This window comes from Nelumbo lutea, chromosome 7 (genome assembly GCF_056320005.1).
Source record: "Nelumbo lutea isolate HS-2025 chromosome 7, American lotus-T2T, whole genome shotgun sequence".
Taxonomy (NCBI): Eukaryota; Viridiplantae; Streptophyta; class Magnoliopsida; order Proteales; family Nelumbonaceae; genus Nelumbo; species Nelumbo lutea.
This window is the reverse complement of record NC_142690.1, coordinates 37,307,778-37,332,500: the sequence shown is the minus strand read 5'-3', so window position 1 is coordinate 37,332,500 and position 24,723 is coordinate 37,307,778. Positions and strand designations below refer to the sequence as shown.

The 24,723-nt window shown below is 38.7% G+C and overlaps 1 pseudogene; it reads left to right on the top strand.

The window, feature by feature from the left end:
* Positions 1–1,207: 1,207 nt before the first annotated feature.
* On the top strand, positions 1,208–3,243 carry LOC148846118 (uncharacterized; annotated as a pseudogene).
* Positions 3,244–24,723: the final 21,480 nt, after the last annotated feature.

The following is a 24,723-nucleotide window of genomic DNA, read 5'->3' as shown; positions in this document are numbered from 1 at the left end:
AGACTAAGATAGATGTTCATAGTGACACACTCACCATGGAATTTGATGGTGAAATTATTAAGTTTAATATTTATGATGCCATGAAGTATCCTAGTGATGATAATCCTGTTTATTCTATAGATATGATTGATTCTCTAGCACAAGAGGTTTTTGAACTTGATGGGAAAGATGAATTGGAAAATTCCATTGGTAAGCATATTGAGAAAGATGAGTTAATCTTGAGTACTGATTTGCGGGAAACTGTTGCAGCATTGAATGATATTCCGAAGTTACAACAGTTAGGTAACATTCCTTATATTGTGTTACCAATTTTTAACAGGAGACCTTTACCCTCTATTTTGCAAGCCCCTATTCCAAATTTGAAGCCTCTCCCTAGTCACCTCAAGTACGTGTTTCTTGGAGAGGAGGGACGTTACCAATGATCATCTCCATTAGCCTTAGTGCACTGCAGGAAGAAAAGCTCATGCAGGTCCTTAAGGAACATAAGACGGCTATTGGATGGAGAATTGTGGATATTAAAGGAATCAACCCGTCTACATGCATGCATCGTATCTTACTTGAAGAGGGAGCAAAGCCTTCCCATCAACCACAAAGAAGGTTAAACCCACCCATGATAGATGTAGTGAAGAAGGAGATCCTCAAACTTCTTGAAGTTGGAGTGATTTATCATATTTCAAATAGCAAATGGATTAGCCCAGTTCAAGTGGTTCCTAAAAAGACTGGAATAACTGTTGTAAAGAACCAGAATGATGAACTAGTTCCTACCCGAATTCAGAATGGGTGACGAGTTTGTATAGATTATAGAAAATTAAATGCTATAACCCGCAAGGACCACTTCCCTTTACCTTTTATTGATCAAATACTTGAAAGGTTAGCTAGTCATTCTTACTATTGTTTTCTTGATGGCTATTCATGTTATTTTCAGATTGCAATTGCTCCGGAGGATCAAGAAAAGACAACTTTTACATGCTCATTAGGGACTTTTGCATATCGTCGCATGCCCTTTGGCCTTTGCAATGCCCCAACCACTTTCCAAATGTGTATGATTAGCATATTTTTAGATTACATTGAGAATATCATAGAAGTCTTTATGGATGATTTCATAGTTTATGGAGACTCCTTTGATAATTGTTTGCATAACCTTACACTAATCCTTCAAAGATGCATAGAAACTAACCATGTGTTAAATTCTGAAAAATGTCATTTTATGGTTGAACAATGTATAGTTTTGGGTCATGTTGTTTCATATAGGAAACTTGAGGTAGATAAAGCTAAAGTTGATATTATTCAATCTTTACCTTATCCCACTAGTGTGCGGGAAGTTCATTCTTTTCTTGGACATACAGGTTTTTACCGAAGATTCATCAAGGACTTCTCAAAAACACATTACCCCTATGCAGGCTGCTACAAAAGGATGTGGCTTTTGAGTTCAATGAGGTGTGTCAAAAGGCCTTCGATTGGCTGAAGGAACTGTTGACCTCTACCCCAGCTATCCAACCTCCTAATTGGAACATTCCCTTCGAAATAATGTGCGGTGCAAGTGACTATGCAGTAGGCGCTGTTTTGGGCCAAAGAATTGAAAAAGCATCTCATGCTATTTATTATGCTTCGGGGACTTTGAATGATGCCTAGAGAAATTACTCCACTACTGAAAAAGAACTTTTAGCTATTGTTTTTGCTTTAGAGAAATTTCGATCTTATTTGCTTGGTACTAAAGTCATTATTTACTCTGACCATGCATCTCTTCATTATTTGATGATGAAGAAAGAGGCAAAACCAAGATTAATAAGATGGATACTTCTCTTGAATGAATTTGACTTAGATATCAAAGACAAAAAGGGGGCAGAAAATCATGTTGCAAATCACTTGAGTCATTTGGTTCATGTGGAGGAAGAACTTCCTCTACAAGAAACGTTCCCTGACGAGCAATTGTTCTCTGCAAGTGTGACATTACCTTGGTATGCGAATATTATGAACTATTTGGTTACTAATATATTGCCGCTTAGTTTGTCTAAAGCTCAAAGAGATAAGATCAAGAGTGATGCCAAATATTATGTGTGGGATGACCCATACTTATGGAAGTATTGTGTAGATCAAGTGATAAGAAGGTGCATGCCTGAAAATGAAATTATTTCTATTCTAACTTTTTGTCATTCTTATGCTTGTAGAGGTCACTTTGGAGCTAAGAGGACAAGGAGAAAAGTGCTGGAATGTGGTTTCTATTGGTCGAGCTTATTCCGAGATTCATACTCTTTTTGTAAATCATGCGATCATTGTCAAAAGGCAATATCCCAAAGGAATGAGATGCCACAAACCCCCATAATATTTTGTGAAATTTTTGATGTTTGGGGCATCGATTTCATGGGACCTTTCCCTGTATCGTTCGGTTATGTTTATATTTTGCTTGCTGTTGATTATGTCTCGAAATGGGTGGAAGCTAAAGCCACCAGGACTAATGATTCTACAGTTGTTTCACATTTTATCAAGTCTAACATATTCTCCAGGTTTGGAATTCCAAAAGCTCTAATAAGTGATCGAGACACTCACTTTTGCAATCGAACTATGGAGGCTTTGCTGCGAAAGTACCATGTGACCCACAAAATGTCAACTGCCTATCATCCACAAACTAGTGGACAAGCGGAAGTGTCAAATCGAGAGATCAAATCCATCCTTGAAAAGACGGTCAATCCATGTAGAAAAGATTGGAGTTTGCGCTTGGAAGATGCATTGTGGGCATATAGGACTGCATATAAGATGCCCATTTGTATGTCACCTTATTGGTTGGTGTTTGGAAAACCATGCCACCTTCCAGTTGAGCTAGAACACAAGGCTTATTGGGCTATCAAGAGTCTCAACATGAAGATGGATGAAAGTGGAGAACACCGAAAGTTGCAACTACAAGAGTGAGAGGAAATTCGTAATGATGCTTATGAGAGTACAAGTATTTACAAGGAAAAGATGAAGGCTTTTCATGACAAGATGATCTTTAGAAAGGAGTTTAAAGTTGGTCAAAAAGTCCTTTACCATTCACGACTTCGTTTGTTTCCGGATAAGTTGCATTCTTGTTGGATTGGATCCTTTGTTGTTACTAATGTTTTTCCTCATGGTGCAATTGAGATTCAAAGTTTAGCAACCTCCAAAGTGTTCAAGGTAAATGGCCATAGACTCAAGCATTTCTATGAAGATTTCCAAGTAGAGAATGTAGAACAATTGGGCCTTGAGGATCCGATTTATGCTGATTAAGAAAGGGAAGTTCATTTTTCTTTCTCTTCTTATTTTCGCATTTATATTTTGGTTATTTTTGCCTTTTCTTTGCATTTCACCTTACAATGGGGACAATGTAAGTTTTAAGTGTGGGGGAGGGGATTTAGGTTGTCTTTTAAATTTGATTTAGGTTGTGTTTTAAATTCGTTTTTGTAAAAAAAAAAAGTTTTGCTCTTTGTTTTTGTGGTTTTCAACAATTTTTGGTTATGCATGCCATGAGCAGGATTCGGTTAAGCTTGAAAAGCTCATAACATGATTGAATAAGTGATCTTCCAACTTAGAATTAATTAGTCTAGTTATTTTCCTTGAGAATGGTGGTGACTAAATTTAGTAGACAAAAGTTGGTGAGATTTTGAACCTTTAGACTGACACATCCATATCAGTCTCACTATTTTCTTTCATGTGAGATATTCTTCCATGGATTTATTTCTCTAGAACTTGCCTTGATTCTCTTCAAGATCATATTGACACAAGCATGCATGAACATGATTAAGGCCCTTTTTGTTATAAGCTACATAAGCCAAATAGCCTACCTTGTAATAATTTATTCCCTTTGTTGGACCCCTTTAAGCTTTATTGACCTTTGTCATTCATTGTGAACCCATGTTACAAGCTTTAAACCCGAGGAAAAGATAATACCCTTACCCAAGCCATAGAGCTAGTGGAGCATTGTTCATCATTTGATATGTATGGGTGTGCAAGAAATGGGTGTGGGGGTGTCTGGATTTGTGATGTGGCTTATAACCGGTGAAATGGAACATGTTTTTGTACTCAATTCGTGAGTTTCATTGTTGATGTTTTTATTGTTCTTCTAAAAAAAATAGAAAAAATCAAAAGTAAAGAAGAAAGGAAGCGATGGAGGAAATTGCCTTTAATGTTACAAACTATTCATGTTTCTCCTAAAATTCCAAGAAAGGGGTCTGTTTATATATACAAAGGTGGAAGCTGTTGTTGCAAAGGATTGCTCCCTGTTGCAAACAAAAAGTGCTTATTTAAACAATCTCTTTTCCTATGCAGGAGTTTTACATGGTTTCAATGCATTAAAGCAAAATTGAAGAAGTTGCTGAATTGAGTGATTGGTTTTACAGGTCTTATACATTCGAGCTTTAGTTGATTCATTTTTGCTCCACTAGTCTTGATGGCTTTTGAGCTACATTCCCAAATATTTCCCACCTTGATCCTAAGCCCAGTTACAACCCTTGAAAAGTTCTTTTGATTCATGTTGTGCATGTGATCCTGATGGTGGAGAATGAAAAGATATGCAAGCCTATGGTAGATCATTTCTATTGACATGAATTTGAGCGAAACACATACCCTTCAAACACATGAGAGTTGAGTGTTTATTTCCATAAGGGTCTACATATTTATTAAGTAATTGAAAGTTGTTAAGAATATTTTTTTCATGATGTGTTATGAGTCTTGAAGAGCTTAGTTGTTCTTTACTGATGGCATTGTAACCTTGGTGTTTTTTGGGAAAGTGAATTCAAGTTTTGTCCGAGGACGAGCAAAAGCTAAGTGTGGGGGGATTTGATGAGAATGCATAACATCATATTTTTCCCCCTTAATATTTAGTGTTTTATACTTATTTAGTGCCTAAATGGACTCATTATTCTTATATTTTGATTTAGGGCACAAATGGAGGCGTTAAGTGAAAACGGAGCTAATTGGGCAATTCTGAACAGTTTCAGCATTGCTTCGTAATCTGGGTATAACTCTCTCATCCGATTTCTGATTGAGATGAATCAAGATGATTTGGAACGATAAGAAAAACCTCTACAATTTTCATGTTTTGAGTTTTGAGATATACTGACTGCATCGAGGTTGAAATCGGGCTCAAATTAGCTGTACCTGCACTGTTGACGTGCTGGAAACGTCTCTTAGCCCACAAGTTTCTCCTAGTTACATTAAGACTTTATTTTATCTTATTTTTAATATTTTTCTTGATAAATTAGAGTTGAAGACTGTTATCTAGAGAGAAATTTTAAGAGATTTTGTAGGCTTCTCTTGGGGAATGGGAAGTATAGAGAAAAGAAAAAAAGAGAAGAAAAAACAATCAGATCTGGGTGGACGCACCTCCCTCTCTTCTTTTCTAATTCTTCTTTGAGTTTTCATCATGACCATGCATGACTAAATTCTGATACTTGGTCGAAGGAAACAGAAGCCTTAGAATCAGCAAAACTGTGAGATCTAATTTAATTTTTAATGTTTGATTTATGCTTTGAATATTGAATGTTCTTCTATGCTTATGTTCATGATTGTTTCACCTAATCGCTAGGAGCCTACTGGTTTATTATTCGTTGCAATCTACTGCTAGGTTAGATATCAGATCCGTAATTGTTTGATCCCTTTAATCTGCGAAACAACTAGGATTTAATGATTTGTTGCACCAAAAGTTGTTAGATATTAAGAAGGACACTCGACTAAATTAAATGCAACCGCTTGTGCTTGTGTTGTTTAGCTTCATCGATCTCTCTTTGATTCTTACAGCTACTATTTGATATAAGGGTGAATATTCCTATCTCTCCTTGAATATTCAAGGAAGTAGTGAATATTCAGTGATTCTTACAACCACTTGTTTCATCATGACTTGTAATAATGCTAAAATTGAATAAACTTTAAACACTGAGTCTAAAAAATAAAAACATTTGGCAAAAGGAAGTAATGAAATCAAGCCAACCAGAACTAAACCTGATCCTAACCCAACATAATGTTTTATGGTTGGATTTGGGTTAGGCAACTGCTCATTTGGTTAGGGATGTCTTAATCAGACCTAACCTGAACCGACTTAATCCCCTACTCATGATAAGTTGTCCAGTTTGCTGTGTATGATTTTGTCTCTGGCCCATCCAATTCCCATCTAATTTCATGCTAGTAATGGTTTAATTGAATGTGATTACCACAGTTATCTACATACCAAGAAGAGCTAAAAGAAATGGAGGGCCGGTCCAGAGAAGAATACATTGAATCATTGAGAAGGTAATTTCAACAATTACTAAAAAGAATTCCAAATTTGCTGAATAACTGAGGTGTTTATATGGATTGAATTTGCAGGAAAAGTAGTGGGTTTTCCAGGGGAGTCTCAAAATACCGTAGGGTTGCAAGGTATTTATGGAATTAAAGGAATAGCACCTCTCTCTCTCTCTAGATCTATATCTGTCTATCTATCTATGTATCTACATTTCTTTTCTATCCCATCAACTCCAAATATTTAGAAATCTCCTCTAATGTGGAAAGTTCCTACTGTAAAGTTCCAACTTCTCATCAAATTAACAGTGTACTTAACAACCTCTCTCTCTCTCTCCCACCAAGATTGCCAAAGAAAAGAAGGTTTTTTTTTTCTTCACTTGCTCTGAATGTAGACTTTACACTCATTTGGGACATGAGAGCTCCTGCTACTTGAATTTAGGTGGTCCTGACTTGTCATTGTTCTTGGAAGCTAAAGGGTTTTGAGTTTATCAAAGTTGTCCACCTAGAACCTGTGCCATTTGACAAGGAACGTGATCTTCTCACCCTAACATACAACAAGAAAAGGCCTCAATTACTCAAATACTACCAGGTTAGTTTCTTGCCCCTTTCTTGGAATTCCAAAACGTTCCCCTGATTCTAAATTGATGGGAGATCTGCCTAGAGTTTTCCTACTAACAGATGGCTCATTTCAAATGTCTCTATCTCTGCAATTCTACATGCTTTTTCCTTAGCCGTTCTGAATTTGTACCCAACATGTGTGCTTTCCTTTGCTTGGGTCTATATGGCAAACCATCAACTCTTGTTTGGATGGACATAGAACAAAAGTTCACTAAATGGGGGATTTAAAATCAAAGAAGAATACCGTAGGAAAAAGGCTTGGATCATCTAATTGTTATTTGTTACATGGTTTGTTTAATTCTTTCCCATTGAAGAAGCCCTTGGATTGAATTGTTTACTTTAAGGTAAGATGCATGAAGGAGTGATTACAGAAGTTATTTTCTCAAAAGTTTTTTATTTTTCCAAACTGTGTTTCAGAAAGCTCGAATTCGAGCTCGGTTCATTATCGAGCTCGAACACATACATTTTGTACTCGAGCCGAACTCAAGCCTCCATTTCTAATTCGAATCAAGCTTGAGCCCGAGCTCGAGCCTTGCAGTTTCCTACCAAACCAAGCTCAAATACTCAATTATTTGGCTCGGCTTGGCTCATATTCTCCCCTAATGAAAGGGTCTTTGCCTTTCTTAAATGTTAGGATGTGAATGTAGGGAGAAATAAGGCAATTTTGGCAAATTCTACCAAGAGATTTGGAATTTTTCTTAGATTTTTGTTAAAACTAGTTATGGATTCGAATAAGGTTCTCTTGTTTGTTTCTTCCTCTCTAATGTCCACCCTTAGAGCTCAAAAACCATCTTATTTATAAAGAAGAAAGGTTACAGCAAGTTTGAGACAAATCACCGCATATCTAGGGTTTTAGAGAAGCTAAAACAAGTAAGAAGTCTCAAAATCTCAATCTATCATTCTTTTCCAGAAGATCTCTAGGGTTTTATTAGTCATTCCAATATTTCAATGATTTTTTTAGTTTTCTCATTTCCAGTGGTGTTGTTTTCAAATCTATTCATGTTAGGTTTTAATCTAACATCTCAGTAGTAAAAAATGTAAATCTGAAATGGCTATAATGGCTCTTATGTCAATTTCTAAGTTCAAGATGGGTTACTTTGGGATTTTTGGGTTCTTTTGTTCCACTTGGCTTTTCTTAATGTTAGACAGTCTTGTATGCCCTTAGCTTCAATCGGATTTGATGTACTTTTATTATTTAGTGGAAATAAATTAAAGTGCATGTTAGATTCATGTTGTTTGGTGAAATTCAATGTAAGACCCTAAAACTGGACACTTATAGAAACTTGTGTTAGTTTTAAATGTTCACAGCCATTGGATAAGTCTGGGGAGATTTATCCTACCAAGGCTGATACTGGTATGCCACCAAGTGTTGGGATGGCTTGTTTCGGCCATCAGGGTAAGACCCAAGGCACATGCAGTATGGGATTGTTTGAACCCTTGAATCGGACCAGATTTCCAGTATTGCCCTAGACCTTGGAGATAGATGGGCAAAACTAGAAAGTTACACCTGACCCCTAGACTTGATTATGACACATCAGGTTGTCTTTGATGTGTCAATCAGTGAGATCCTTAGTGGGGGTCGAAACCTAGACATGTTGGGGCAGTTTGAGAATTCATCTGAGTGAGTGGTCATAGTGACAGGATCAGCCCCTTTGTCGGACAATGGTAATGATCGGGAATGCACTCTCTCTGATGGAAACCAAACTGCTGGCAGTTGATTTCAATCGTTGGAATTTTGTTTTGCAAAAATAATATATAGATCCGTGTGAGTAGAGAGTGTGGCACTGTTCCTTGCAGCCGAGAGAGAGGTCTTCTCTTGTCGGGCAGTGCTTGATCATTAAGGGCTAAGAGGTTAAGTGTAAAACCATTTAGGATAATACCTGATGGGCTAATCTTGCACCTGCCCACAGTCCCTGGGTTTTTATAAGATAGCTTGGCCTAGGGACCACTTAATGTAAGTGTTGGGCCCATAGGGTCCATGTGATGGGCTCAAGGGGGACATTGAGTCTTTCAGTGAATTCGGCTGGGCCTTGTAACAAAGGCTGGGCCGAACCCATGTGGCTGGTGTGTAGATCAATGCTTGGGTCCCACGCCATACAAAGAAGCCCAACTAGGCAGCAGGTTGGAAACTGATTAAACACTGAACACTTAATGGGCCAAAAGCCCATTTCGAACTAGACTGATATGATCACCAGTTCATGGGGCGAATCTGAGATTAATGTTAGTAAAAGGATTGGGCCTTTAACCTTATCCACTCTAAGAGACCAAATTCAAATTAGATTTGAATTTGGTAACCTCCTGATAAGATCAGAAGTTAACTAACTTAATCTACAGATAGGGTTAAGATTAACCTCTATCCAAATACTAATTTGGATTGGGATAACTTCCAAAATATTGGGAGGTTTCTTAATCAAGAAGAAAGAGGAGAAAACCCTAGCAGAAATATCTGATTTCGAACTAGGGGTTTTGAGTAAGCAAGAAACACATCCTGCAATCTAAGATTTGATCTCTCACAGACTCCAGAGAGAAGAGACAGTTCTGCCCTCTTCGTCCCTGGACTTCTCCTCCTTTAGCCGCCACCACTCCCTGTTGGAAGATAGGATCTTTGCAGCAATAGGAAGTCAAGAAAACAGTTCTTGACAACAGTCTTGCAAGAAAGACAAAAGGATTCGGTGTTCAAGGTTTCCAGAGGGTTCTTGTGAAGAATCCAGTGTGTAGGACGGACCCTGTTGGTTCCGTTCCATCCACAGCTGTGTCATCTTCAGCAGGAACAGATCTTGGTTTACTCTTTGGGAGTGAACACCAACTTTGGGTGATATTATTTCTCTGGATCAGGTATAATCATTCATGTTTCCTTTTGGTTCAAATCTGGTTTGTTTATGGTTCAAGTAGGATCCATGAATAATGTATTCTAAATTTAGGGAATATGATTCCCAGTTGGAAGAATGTAGGAAATTTTTTTGAAATTCGCCCTCCATTCTGCACCCTTCATGGCATCCATTAGATGGATCCTACCATTCTTTCAGTGGTATCAGAGCCAAGTTCGAATCTTGAACCAAAGGAAAATCAGATCTGACCCTACGCAAATGAACAAAAAATGTTCTGCCAAGATTTGCGCAGATTGCTTTCTTTTTTTTTTCAAGAAATGGTTTCTTGTTAAGGGCGTTTGATCTGAAATTAATTCTATTAAATCCAAAAATTTATTTAGAATTGTTCTTTATTTATTTTTGATTTAATGGATTGTTCGAACCTAGAGATCATAGTGCAGATTTGGTGCAGATAGTCTGTGCACCCTTTTTTCTTCCTTTTATTATTATTCAGTCTATAAATAATTTTTTTTATTTTTCTAGACTGAATGTATAGGATTTGATCAAGAATGTAATTAATTAATAGAAATAGGATTTTTGTTTTTTATTTTTTTCTTGATTAAAGAAAAGGAAGAAGATGGCGGCGCTGGAGATTTGTAGATGGAGAAATCGCATACTACGATTTACAGTTTATGAAACTGTAACTTTTGTGATTAACCTCTATTTTGCAGGTGGTACAAACAATCCATTTTTTGATTTTTGATTGTCTAAAATCAAAATTATTAATTTCAGATCTCTCTTGAATTAATTCTTGAATTGAAAATCAGTTTTGGACCATTTCGAACTAGATTGAACCAAAACTGTTTGGACCAAATCTGAGATTCGAAATGGGCTATTTTTCAGTCCATTTTTCTCATATTGATTATTCCAAATCTGATGTTCAATTACAGGGATTAATTCGGCCCACCTGTAAAGCCCAGTTTTAAAGGGTTAAAATTGCAAAAGCCCATAATTATGAGAAAAGCTGTATGGGCCGAACTGCTAACTGCTATTCAGCCCATATACCTAGTAGACATTAATTGTTAATGCTTTAGGTTTTTTAAATGGGCTATTCAATGGGCTTTACAATAGTTAATTGATTGGATCAATTCTTCCTTTACATATGATGTTTGGATGTATGATGTGCTGCGACCATGGGCCATAAGCACTTGGCCCATGTTAATTCGTTAGTGGCTCTTGCGCACACCATGGCTGAATGCACATCATTGCCATGGTGTCCCTTAAGGTCATTGGATGACCCCTCTCTACTTGGTGGGCCCCACAACCCTAAAAAGGGATGCATACAAAACCCCTAGCCGATTGAGGCCCACCAGAAATTTGACTTTATGAAAGTCAGTGGGAGCCACTTTGGTTTGACCTAAATTAGAACTAGGGCGTAATTTTGTTCCCTCCAAGCAAATATGAGTGCGTGTGATAGAGAGATCCATTTGATGGACTCTCTAAAGCCTTCCGTCATTAGCACAATGATGGGTCCATGAGTAATGAGGAAACGCACCATAAAATTGGGCTATCCATTTGCTGTTGGATCTGTTAGAGTGTTTCATTAGATGATAGGAGCGTCATAGACCGATGTGGGAGGGGTTTCACTAGAAAATGGGAACTCTCTCACGGTACCTTGGTGTAACCTGAAGATGATGGGTGTGCACTCACTGGACAGAAAGGTTTACCTGAAAATGGCTCTGAACCTTGTCTGACAGAGGCCAAAGGGAAACTCATCTGATGAGTGGATATGATCCATCACAGAAAGGTGGTGGGGTTATGCAGCTGAAACAGTTGGCTTCACGCACCCTATGTGATTTCCCACATTTCCAGAGACATTCCATCATCTCCATCACTGAGAAGGGAGGGGAAATCTCAGAGATGAATAAATGGGAATGGAACATAGATTAAAAACCATATCTATGTAGGTAACATGAATCAAACTAAGGTTGTGGACTAACGTTTTTGCTGTTTTATCAGAAAATGGCAAACGGTCAATTTGCAAAGTTTCTAGATGATAACAAGCTTAAGGGCCCAAACTATGCCGACTGGTACAAAAATCTTATGTTGATCTTAACTTCTGAAAAGTAGATAATGTGGTGAAAAATCCTGCCCCGGAACGTCTAGGTGATAGGGCTTCTGAGGCCCGTAGGAGGGACTACCAAGATTGGGAGGATAAGAACTCCCTAGCCCGCTGCTTTGTCATTGCCTCATTAGACAACTCAATACAGAGGCAGATCGATCTGATCGAACTAGCCAAGGATATATTGGACAGTCTAAGAACAATGTATGAAGAGCAGAACCCTTCTACTTGACAAAAGGTCCTGAAATTGTTCATGACTGCGCAGATGTCCAAGGGGCAGAAAGTTCATGACCATTGTCTTCGGATGATGGGATACATTAACGAACTTGAAGCTCTTGCATCCGGGCTAGATCTTGGCATGCAAGTGGATGCCATCCTGAATTCTTTGCCCTCTTCCTTCAATGCGTTCACTATGAACTACAATATGAATAAGCTGAATGTCAGCGTCCAAGAACTCAGCAATATATTGTAGAGGGCCGAGGATCTTTTAAAGAAGGATGAGCCTGTAGTTATGCTTGCTGAATCTAACAAATTGAGCAAGAAAAAGAGAAAGGCAAAGAAGCCCCAGAAGAAGGCTGCCAAACCCAATAAGTAGAAGAAGAACAAGGCATCTGATGTCTGTCACTTCTGCAAACAGACCGACCACTGGAAGAGGAACTTTCCTGCCTACCTGGAATCTAAGAAAGGTAACATCGAAACTTGTGTCATAGAAACTAATATGTGAGTTACTTCTGTGTCTTGGTGTGTTGACTCCAGGGCTTAAACTCATGCCTGTAACTCACTGTAGGGGTTCAAAGTTAGCAGAAGATTGAGTGATGGCGAAGTGACACTTTTCTTGGGAACGACTGCAAGTGTTGCAACTGCGGCGATAGGAATCATAGAATTAGTTTTTAGAGAAGGAGTCCTTGTACTTAAAGATTGTCTTTATGTACAGAACTTGAAAAGAAATTTAATTTTTGTTTCTAAACTGTGTGCTGATGGATATACTATTTATTTTAGTAATATGATTACTGTTAAATGGAATAATAAATTCATCGCATGCAGGGAACTGGAGAATGGTCTCTATGTTCTACATCCTTCTCTAGAAACTAACCTAACCGAAACTACGTCAGTCGAAAATCCCAAGAAAAGGAATCATGATATAGTTAATCCCACGTGTCTCTGGCATTACCGACTTGGCCATATCGGTATTAACCGAATCACAAGACTGGTAAATGATGGTCCTTTGGATTTTCTAACCGTAGAAAATCTTCCCACTTGTGAGCCTTGCCTTCAAGGTAAGATGACTAAGTGGCCATTTGACGGTAAGCCTGAAAGATCTGGAGGCACACTTGACCTAATACATACTGATGTATGTGGTCCCCTGAGTGTTAGGACACAGAATCAACACGTGTACTTCATCATCTTTACAGAAGATTTTTCACGATATGGTTACGTGTACCTAATGAGTCACAAGTCTAAATCCTTTGAAAAGTTCAAAGAGTTCAGACAGGAAGTTGAGAAATAGTTAGGGAAAGAAATTAAGGCCCTTCGATCGGATCGAGGTGGCGAGTATCTCTCTGACAAATTAAGGGACTACTTAAAAGACAATGGGATGGTGTCACAACTAACTCCTCCTGCTACACCACAACTCAACGGTGTTTCAGAGATGAGGAATAGTGTTAGACAGTTTTGTATGCCCTTAGCTTCAATCAAAATGATATACTTTATGAGTTTATTGTAAATAAATAAAAGTGCATATTTGATTCATGTTCCCTTGGTATGTTTCTGTGTAATACCCTTAAACTGGACACTTAATGTGACTCGTGTTAGTTTAGAATGTTCATAGCCAATGGGTCGTATGATGGGTTACATCAACGAACTAGAGGCTCTTCGATCCGGTCTGGACCTCGCAACCCAGATAGACGCTATCCTTAATTCTTTGCCTCCTTCCTTTAATCCGTTCATCATGAACTATAACATGAACAAACTGAATGTCAACTTGCAAGAGCTCAGCAATATATTGCAAAGAGCTGAAGAACTGATTAAAAAGGATGAGCCTGTAGCTATGCTTGTTGAAGCTAGCAAAACGGGCAAGAGAAAGAGGAAGGCAAAGAACCCTCAGAAGAAAGCCACCAAGGGCAAAAGGCAGAAGAAAGACAAAGCATCGGATGCATGTCACTTCTACAAAAGCACCGGCCACTGGAAACGGAATTGTTCTACCTACCTGGAATCCAAGAAAGGTAATTTCGAAACTTGTGTTATAGAAACCAATTTATTGGTAGCTTCTGCATCCTGGTGTATTGACTCTGGGGCTTCAACTCATGCGTGCAACTCACTGTAGGGGTTCAAGGTAAGCCAAAGGCTGAGTGAAGGAGAAGTCACTCTCTACTTGGGGACTACTGCAACTGTTGCAACCGCAGCAATAGGAACCGTGGAGTTATTTTTTAGAGAATGAAAAGTTGTACTAAAAGATTGTCTTTATGTACAAAACTAAAGAAGAAATTTGATTTCTGTTTCAAAACTGTGTGCAAATGGTTATTCTGTCTTCTTTAGTAATACGATTACTATTAAAAGAAATAACAGATTCATCGCATACGGGGAACTGGAGAACGGTCTCTATGTTCTACACCCTTTTCTAGAAACTAACATAACCAAAACTACGTCGGCTGAAATCCCCAAGAAGAGAGCTCGTGATACAGTTAATCCGACATGCCTCTGGCATTACCGACTTGGCCACATCAGTGTTGACCGAATCACAAGGTTGGTAAAGGATGGTCCTTTGGATTTTCTAACTGTAGAAGATCTTCCCACCTGTGAGCCTTGCCTACAAGGCAAGATGACGAAATGGCCATTTGACGGTAAGCCTGAAAGATGTACAGGCACACTTGACCTAATACATACTGATGTATGTGGTCCCCTGAGTGTTAGGACACAGAATCAACATGTGTATTTCATCACCTTCATAGATGATTTCTCACAATATGGTTACGTGTACCTAATGAGACACACGTCTGAATCCTTTGAAAAGTTTAAATAGTTTAGACAATAGGTCGAGAAATAGTTGGGGAGAGAAATTAAAGCCCTTCGATCTGATCGAGGTGGTGAGTATCTCTCTGACGAGTTTAGGGACTACTTAAAGGACAATGGGATAGTATCACAATTAGCTCCTCCTACTACACCACAACTTAACGGTGTTTCAGAGAGGAGGAATAGGACCTTATTGGATATGGTTCAGTCACTTCTCATACACTCAGAGTTACCCACATCCTTTTAGGGTTACGCATTAGAGACTGCGATCTACGTGCTGAATCAGGTTCCAACCAAATCGGTTCCGAACACTCCATATGAACTTTGGACCGGAAAGAAACCAAGTGTCAGACACTTGAAGATTTGGGGTAGTTCAGCACACGTTAAAAGAACGAGTGCAGAAAAGTTGGAATCCAAGACCAGCCGTTGCCTATTTGTATGCTACCCGAAAGGCTCTATAGGTTACCTTTTCTATGACCCAAGTGAGCAGAAAGTGTTCTGCAGTCGAAATGCCCAATTCTTGGAGACCGATTTTATCCTGGACACCCATTGTCAGGAAATTGTTCTTGATGAGGGGAGCTCAGGAGCAGTGGGAGATGTCCCACAAGTTCCAGGTAGTGACCAACCTAGAAGATCCACTCGGGTATCCAAGCCACCAGTCCGTTATGGTTATGACCAGGATAGTTTCCTGGTGGAAACCTTGACTAGTGAGGAGGATCCCGTGACTTACGTGGAAGCTATGTTGGACATAGATTCCAGAAGTGGGTGGAGGCCATGAGAGCAGAGATGGACTCAATGGATACCAATGGAGTCTGGACTCTAGTAGATCTGCCCTCCGGAGTAAAAGTAATCGGTAGCAAATGGATTTACAAGAGGAAGAAGGGCCTCGATGGTAGAGTTGAGACCTTCAAAGCTCGTCTGGTGGCGAAAGGGTACATTCAGAAAGAGGGCATCGATTATGAGGAAACATTTTCGCCTGTGGATGTCAAAACTGCAGCAGCATACCATGATTATGAGATTTGGCAAATGGATGGATGCCAAAACTGCATTCCTAAATGGAGATCTTATTGAAAATATCTATATGTAGTAGCCGCAAGGCTTCATAGTTGCAGGTCAGGAAAACATGGTATGTAAACTTAATAGATCCATTTATGGACTTAAGCAAGCTTCTAGAAGTTGGAACATCCATTGCCGTAAGTGAGTCTGCCTCATGAATGAAGGTGTTCATTCCTGAATTTGGAATTCAGCACATCACCCATTCCACTGTTGTATGACAACACTGGACCTATGATAAGATGATGTTAAGAGGTAGCATCAGCAGAGAATGTGGTAGACCCATTGACTAAGCCACTAACACAGAAAATGTTTATGAAACACATGGAAAGTCTGGGACTCCGGCTAGTACCTGATTGGACCTCAGTGCAAGTGGGAGTCGTTAGACAGTTTTGTATGCCCTTAGCTTCAATCAAAATGATGTACTTTATGAGTTTATTGTAAATAAATAAAAGTGCATATTTGATTCATGTTCCCTTGGTATGTTTCTGTGTAATACCCTTAAACTGGACACTTAATGAGACTCGTGTTAGTTTAGAATGTTCATAGCAAGTGGGTCGGTCTGGGGAGACCTATCCTGACAAGGCTGACATTGTGGTGCCACCAAGTCAGTTGGGGTGGCTTGTCTCAGACCTTAGGCACACATAGTGTGAGATTAATTGAATCTTCGAACTGGACCAGATTTCTAGTATTGCCCTAGACCTTGGAGATTGATGGGCAAAACTGGAAAGTTACACCCGACCCCTAGACTCGATTATGATACTACACTAGGTGTCGGATTGGGCTGTCTTTGATGTACCAATCAGTGAGATCCTTAGCGGGGGTCAAAACCTAGGTATGTTGAGACAGTCTGAGAATTCATCTGAGTGGGTGATCATAGTGACAGGATCAGCCCCTTTGTCGAACAAAGGTAATGATCGGGGATGCACTCTCACTGATGGAAACCAAGACTGCCGGCAGCCGATTTCAATCATTGAGATTTGTTTTACAAAATATATTTTATATGAGATATAAAAGTATATGAATTATGGTTTTGAAATGCTTTGCAAAAGGTTTTAATTCCCGGGATCCATACTTGAGAGAGTGCAACACTGTTCCTTGCAGCCGAGGGAGAGGTCCTCTCTTGTCGGGTAGTGTATGATCATTATGGGCTGAGAGGTTAAGTGTAAGGCCATTGAGGATAATACCTGATGGGCTAATCTTGCATCTGCCCACAGTCCTTGGGTGTTACAAGGTGGCTTGGCCCAAGGACCACTTAGGGTAAGTGTTGGGCCCATAGAGCCCATTTGATGGGTTTCAGAGGGTGCACTGTCCATAACAGTGTATTCGGCCAGGCCTTGTAACAAAGGCTGGGCTGAACCCATGTGGCTGATGTGTAGATCAATGTTTGGGTCCCATGCCATACAAGGAAGCCTAACTGGGCAGCAGTTTGGAAGGCTTAATGAATACATAACCCTAAATGGGCCTTAAACCCATTTCGAACTGGGCTAATTTGATTAGTCTTTAAGGGGCGAATTCTGAGATAAGATCAGCTGATAGGATTGGGCCCACACCCTATCCACTTAGATAGTCCAAGATCTAAATGAGATTTAGATTTGGAAACTTCCTAATTAGATTAGGAACTGGTTGATCTAATCTGCAGATAAGATAAGGATTATCCCTTATCTTAAAGGGACTTCTAATCCAAATATGATTTGGATCACTGATCCCTTTAAGTCTGTAAAAGGAAGAGTGGGCGGCAGCCTTTAGACACAACATTCAACAAACTCAGGTCTTGTCTTCAGAGCTGAGATCACAAAAGAGAGAATTCTGCACCCTGCAAATTCTCTTTAGCCGCCTCCTTCCTGCAGCCGCCGCCTATAGTTGTTCGATCTCTATTCTTTGGGAGAAATCAAGATTGGATCTTGATTCCAATCTTTTGGAGAAAAGATTGGTAGGAGTTGTATTCACAAGCCGTCCAGGTGATTCTTGGGAAGAATCAGGTTCTTAGGAAGGACACTGCTGATTCTGCTCCACCTTGCACTACGCCATCTTCAGTGGGAGCAGATTTTGGTTTCTACCTTGGGCGTGAACACCTCCATTGAGAGATATTATTTCTCTATATCAGGTATTATCTCTCTCTCCTCCTTTTGGTTCAGATCTGGTTCAGTTTATGGTTCAAGAATGATTCTTGAAAATATGATTTTCTAAATAGGGAATTCGATTCCCAATTGAAGGGAAAGAAAAAAAATTTTGAAATTCGCCCCCTTTATTCCGCAATCTTGGGCGTCCATATGATGGATTTCCTATCCCTTCAAATAGGACCTTGTTGGACATGGTCCGGTCACTTCTCGTACGCTCGGAATTACCCACATCCTTTTGGCGATATGCATTAGAGACTGCTATCTACGTGGTGAATTGGGTTCCAACCAAATCAGTTCCGAAAACTCCATATGAACTATGGACCGGAAGGAAGCCAAGTGTAAGACACTTGAAGATTTGGGGTTGTCCTGCACACGTTAAAAGAACAAGTGCGGGCAAGTTGGAATCCAAAACCAGTCGTTGCCTATTTATAGGCTACCCAAAGGATTCAGTGGGTTATCAATTCTATGACCCAAGTGAGCAGAAAGTGTTTTGCAGTCGAAATGCCCAATTCTTAGAATCCGAATATATCATGGACACTCACCGTCAGGAAATAGTTCTTGATGAGGAGAGCTCAGGAGCAGTGGGAGATGTCCCACAAGTTCCAGGTAGTGACCAACCTAGAAGGTCCACCCGGGTATCCAGACCACCAGTCCGATATGGTTATGACCAGGATACCTACCTGGTGGAAGCCTTGACCAGTAAGGAGGATCCCGTGACTTACACGGAAGCTATGTTAGACATAGATTCCCAGAAGTGGGTGGAGGCCATGAGAGCTGAGATGGACTCGATGGTTGCAAATGGTTGCAAATGGATCTACAAGAGGAAGAAGGGCCCCGATGGCAGGATTGAGACCTACAAAGCTCGCTGGTGGCGAAAGGGTATACTCAGAAAGAAGGCATCGATTATGAGGAAACCTTTTCGCCTGTGGCCATGCTTAAATCCATTAGGATCTTGCTAGCTGTAGCAGCATACCATAACTACGAGATTTGGCAAATGGATGTCAAAACCGCATTCTTGAATGGAGATCTTAGTGAAGATATCTACATGTAGCAGCCGCAAGGCTTCATTGTTGCTGGTCAGGAACATATGGTATATAAACTTAACAGATCCATATATGGACTTAAGCAGGCTTCTAGGAGTTGGAACACCCATTTTGATTCTGCCGTCAAAACGTTTGACTTTGAGCAGAATCCGAATGAGCCCTGTGTTTACAGGAAGTCCAGTGGGGATAAGATTATTTTTTTAGTATTGTACGTGGACGATATCCTACTCATTGGGAATGATGTAGGAATGTTGACTTCGGTCAAGGTATGGCTGTCACAGCAGTTCTCCATGAAAGATCTTAGAGAAGCTTCATACATACTGGGTTTTCGACTCTATAGAGATAGATCGAAGCGGATAATTGGATTATCCCAGGCTGCTTACATTGACAAAATTGTCAAAAGGTACAATATGGAAAACTCCAAGAAAGGAAATGTTCCTTTCAGACATGGAGTAACTCTCTCCAAGAAGATGTCTCCCAAGACTTCTGAGGAGATTGAGGGCATGAGAGACGTTCCCTATGCCTCAGCCGTAGGGAGCATCATGTATGCCATGCTGTGCACTCATCGGACATAGCTTAGGTGGTGAGTTTGGTAAGCAGATTCCAGGCTAACCCAGGGCAAGAGCATTGGACTGCAGTGAAGAACATACTTAAATACTTTCGAAGAACAAAAGAGTTTTGTCTGGTATTTGATGGTAGTTTACTACAAGTTCTGGGGTATACCGATGCCGATTTCCAGTCGGATCCAGATGATAGAAACTCTACATCTGGGTATGTCTTCACGATAGGATCATGTGATGTTTGTGGGAAAAGCAGCAAACAGGGGTCCACTGCAGACTCCACAACCAAGGCCGAGTACATTGCCACAAGTGAAGCTGCCAAGGAAGCCGTGTGGATGAAGAAATTCATACACGAATTGGGAGTGATTCCGTCCAGCACATCACCCATCCCGTTGTTGTGTGACAACAATGGAGTGATCACCCAGGCTAAAGAGCCTCGGGCCCACTCGAAGTCAAAGCACATCGAGAGGAAGTACCATGTACTATGGGAGATCATTGGTAGAGGGGACGTCCTAATTCAGAAGGTAGCATCAACGGATAATGTGGCAGACCCATTGACTAACCCACTGACACAGAAGGTGTTTGAGAAACACGTGGAAAGTATGGGACTCTGGCTTGTACTAGATTGAACATAAGTGCAAGTGGGAGCTGTTAGACAGTCTTGCATGCCCTTAGCTTCAATCGGATTTGATGTAGTTTTATTATTTAGTGGAAATAAATTAAAGTGCATGTTTGATTCATGTTGTTTGGTGAAATTCTGTGTAAGACCCTAAAACTGGACACTTATAGAAACTTGTGTTAGTTTTAAATGTTCACAGCCATTGGATAAGTCTGGGGAGATTTATCCTACCAAGGCTGATACTGGTATGCCACCAAGTGTTGGGATGGCTTGTTTCAGCCATCAGGGTAAGACCCAAGGCACATGCAGTATGGGATTGCTTGAACCCTTGAACTGGACCCCTAGACTCGATTATGACACATCATTCGGTGTCAGATCAGGTTGTCTTTGATGTGTCAATCAGTGAGATCCTTAGTGGGGGTCGAAACCTAGACATGTTGGGGCAGTCTGAGAATTCATCTGAGTGAGTGGTCATAGTGACAGGATCAGCCCCTTTGTCGGACAATGGTAATGATCGGGAATGCACTCTCTCTGATGGAAACCAAACTGCCGGCGATTGATTTCAATCGTTGGAATTTTGTTTTGCAAAAATAATATATATATATGTATATGCACGGTTTCAAAAGATTTGAAAAAGGTTTTAATTCCCAGGATCCATGTGAGTAGAGAGTGCGGCACTGTTCCTTGCAGCCGAGAGAGAGGTCTTCTCTTGTCGGGTAGTGCTTGATCATTAAGGGCTGAGAGATTAAGTGTAAGACCATTTAAGATAATACCTGATGGGCTAATCTTGCACCTGCCCATAGTCCCTGGGCTTTTATAAGATGGCTTGGCCCAGGGACCACTTAATGTAAGTGTTGGGCCCATAGGGTCCATGTGATGGGCTCAAGGGGGTCACTGAGTCTTTCAGTGAATCCGGCTGGGCCTTGTAACAAAGGCTGGACCAAACCCATGTGGTTGGTGTGTAGATCAATGCTTGGGTCCCACACCATACAAAGAAGCCCAACTGGGCAACAGGTTGGAAACTGATTAAACACTGAACACTTAATGGGCCAAAAGCCCATTTCGAACTAGGCTGATATGATCACCAGTTCATGGGGTGAATCTGAGATTAATGTTAGTAAAAGGATTGGGCCTTTAACCTTATCCACTCTAAGAGACTAAATTCAAATTAGATTTGAATCTGGTAACCTCCTGATAGGATCAGGAGTTAACTAACTTAATATGCAGATAGGATTAAGATTAACCTCTATCCAAATACTGATTTGGATTGGGATAACTCCCAAAATATTGGGAGGTTTCTTAATCAAGAAGAAAAAGGAGAAAACCCTAGCAGAACTAGAGGTTTTGAGTAAGCAAGAAACACATCCTGCAATCTGAGATTTGTTCTCTCACAGACTCCAGAGAGAAGAGATAGTTCTGCCCTCTTCGTCCCTGGACTTCTCCTCCTTCAGCCGCCACCACTCCTTGTTGGAAGATAGGATCTTTGCAGCAATAGGAAGTCAAGAAAACAGTTCTTGACAACAGTCTTGCAAGAAAGACAAAAGGATTCGGTGTTCAAGGTTTCCAGAGGGTTCTTGTGAAGAATCCAGTGTGTAGGGCGCACCCTGCTGGTTCCATTCCATCCACAGTTGTGTCATTTTCAGCAGGAGTGGATCTTGGTTTCTTCTTTGGGCGTGAACACCAACTTTGGGAGATATTATTTCTCCAGATCAGGTATAATCCTTCCTGTTTCCTTTTGGTTCAAATCTGGTTTATTTATGGTTCAAATAGAATCCTTGAATAATGTATTCTAAATTTAGGGAATTTGATTCCCAGTTGGAAGAAGGTAGGAATTTTTTTTTTTAAATTCGCCCTCCATTCCGCACCCTTCATGGCGTCCATTAGATGGATCCTACCATTCTTTCACTTAATTGGTCTAATGGATTAGGGGGATTAAGTGATGGGCTGACATCAGCCCTCACCCTTTTGAGGTCTTAGGTTTGGATACATGATGGGGCAATTAATTTGATACATTAAAATAGAATCATTTTATTTAACAACCTAATAGGTAAATTATGTCATGAAAATTGACATATTAAGGTTTTTGGGTCTTTGAACATAGTGGTGAGGTCTGATTGGTCAAATAAGGCTTAGATAATGGAGATTTATGGTTGTCCACTTTTAATCAACGTAATTTACTGAAATGAAATCTTAACTTGATAGGGGGTCAAACGAGAGAACTGTGGGACAAAATTTGGTGGGTAGTCCAGGATTGAGATGAGGAGTTGGGTGGATGGTTTTGATCAAAGAAAGAATTTGTTGATCTTGGTTTTCTAGTTCTATTCATCTAAGGACGCCAAAATGAGATCTAGGCATTTTCAAGGCTAATCATCATAGATTTCAGGTGGGATTTGGGGGTTAATCCTATCATAGTATTCTTAAGAGAATGGATGTATTGGATTTGATTTTTTTGAATAATATGAAGATTGGGACCATTAGAAATAAAGTTGGTATAATGAATAGTAATTCTTTAGAGCTTAGTTAAGGGGTTTATACATAAGAAAAGATTTTAGGTTTTTGACATATCTTAGGCTGGTATAGTTACTCTTTAAAGTTTTGGGGTCTCAAGAGAGGGTTTATATAGGTAGAGTGAAGGGTCTGAGCAAAATTGAGTGTTGACAGCCCCTCTTTATTGGACGTAGCATGTTGCCAAACAAACAAAAAAAAAAAGCACATAGAGATTTTGCGAGGGACAAGAGGAATTTTTCTACTAGAATTCTAGTCAAGGCCAAACTTGGTGTAATGCAATGCCTTTGTTTAGAATGTATAGTACAATCCCAATCCTTTGAAGGAAAATGCAAGTCACGCCAAGCAACAAAATGGTGCCATCCTAAAAGAGGTCAAGATTTTTCCTTAACATTAATGTATTTTGATCATTTGATGGATGCCCCTAAATATTTTTTTTTTGATGATTTTGATATTTGATGGTTTAGTGAATCCTAACTACTTGATGCTTTTGACAATTTTGACAAAACTTGATGATGATGATGATGATGATGAATTTAATAATTGTTCTATTGGGTTGTACAAGATTTGGTTTTATTTTCGAATTTGACAATGTAATTTGGTTATATTGAATTTGATGAGTTTGGTAAAGTTAATAATTTTGAGAGAGTAAATTTTATGACTTGATTTGATTTGATTTAACAAACTTGATTGATTATTCTGATAGCTTTGATTTGATTTGATAAACTTTGATGAATTGACTTGATTTGATTAGGTAAACTTGATTTAATGAATTTTGGACAACTTTGGTATCTATGACTTAATGATTTGATTTGATAAACTTAATTTTGATTTTTTATACTTGATAAATTGACTTGATTTGATTTGCTAAAATTGACTTAACAAATTTTGGGCCATCTTGATATTTGATGATTTGATTTGATTTGATTTGATAAACTTAATTTTGATCTTTGATGTTTGATGAGCTAATTTATTTTGACTTGATAAATTTGATTTAATTAATTTGAAAATTTGATATTTGATGTTTTAATGTGTTTTGATTTGATGAACTCAACTTTAATCCTTGATATTTGATGAATTTTGACAATTTTGATATTTGATTATTTGATTTAATAATTTTAATTTTGATATTTGACGATTTGATCTGATAAAATCAACTTTGAATCATAATATTTGAAGAATTTTGATAACTTTGATGTTTGATGATTTGATTTGATGAGTTAATTTGATTTTGAGTTTTGATATTTGGTGAGTTGATTTGATTTGATTTAAAGGATTTTGATAATTATGGTGATTTGATTTGATAAACTTATGTTTGTTTTTTTTTTCTAATGAGTTATTTGATAAACTTAATTTGATGGGTTTGATTATTTGATTTGATAGAGTTAATTTTGATCTTTAATATTTGATGAATTGATTTGATTTGCTTGATGAATTTGACAATTTTGATATTTGATGGTTTGATATGATTTCATCTGATAAACTCAATTTTTGATTTTGATATTTGATGAAGTTTGACAATTTTAGTATTTGACGATTTAATTTGATCAAATTAATTTTGATTGTTGTTATTTTATGAATCAACTAGATAATTTTGATATTTGATGCTTTGATTTGATTTGATAAATTTAATTTATGAGTTTGATAATTTTGATATTTGATGAATTTTGATAATTTTGATACTTGATGACTTGATTTGGTGAGTTGACTAATTTGATAATTTTAATATTTAATGTGTTCTGATTTGATGAACTCAACTTTAATCCTTGATATTTGATAAATTTTGACAATTTTGATATTTGATTATTTGATTTAATAAATTTAATTTTAATTTTGATATTTGACAATTTGATTTGATAAAATCAACTTTGAATGATAATATCTGAAGAATTTTTATAACTTTGATGTTTGATGATTTGATTTGATGAGTTAATTTGATTTTGAGTTTTGATATTTGGTGAGTTGATTTGGTTTGATTTAAAGGATTTTGATAATTTTGGTGATTTGATTTGATAAACTTATGTTTGTTTTTT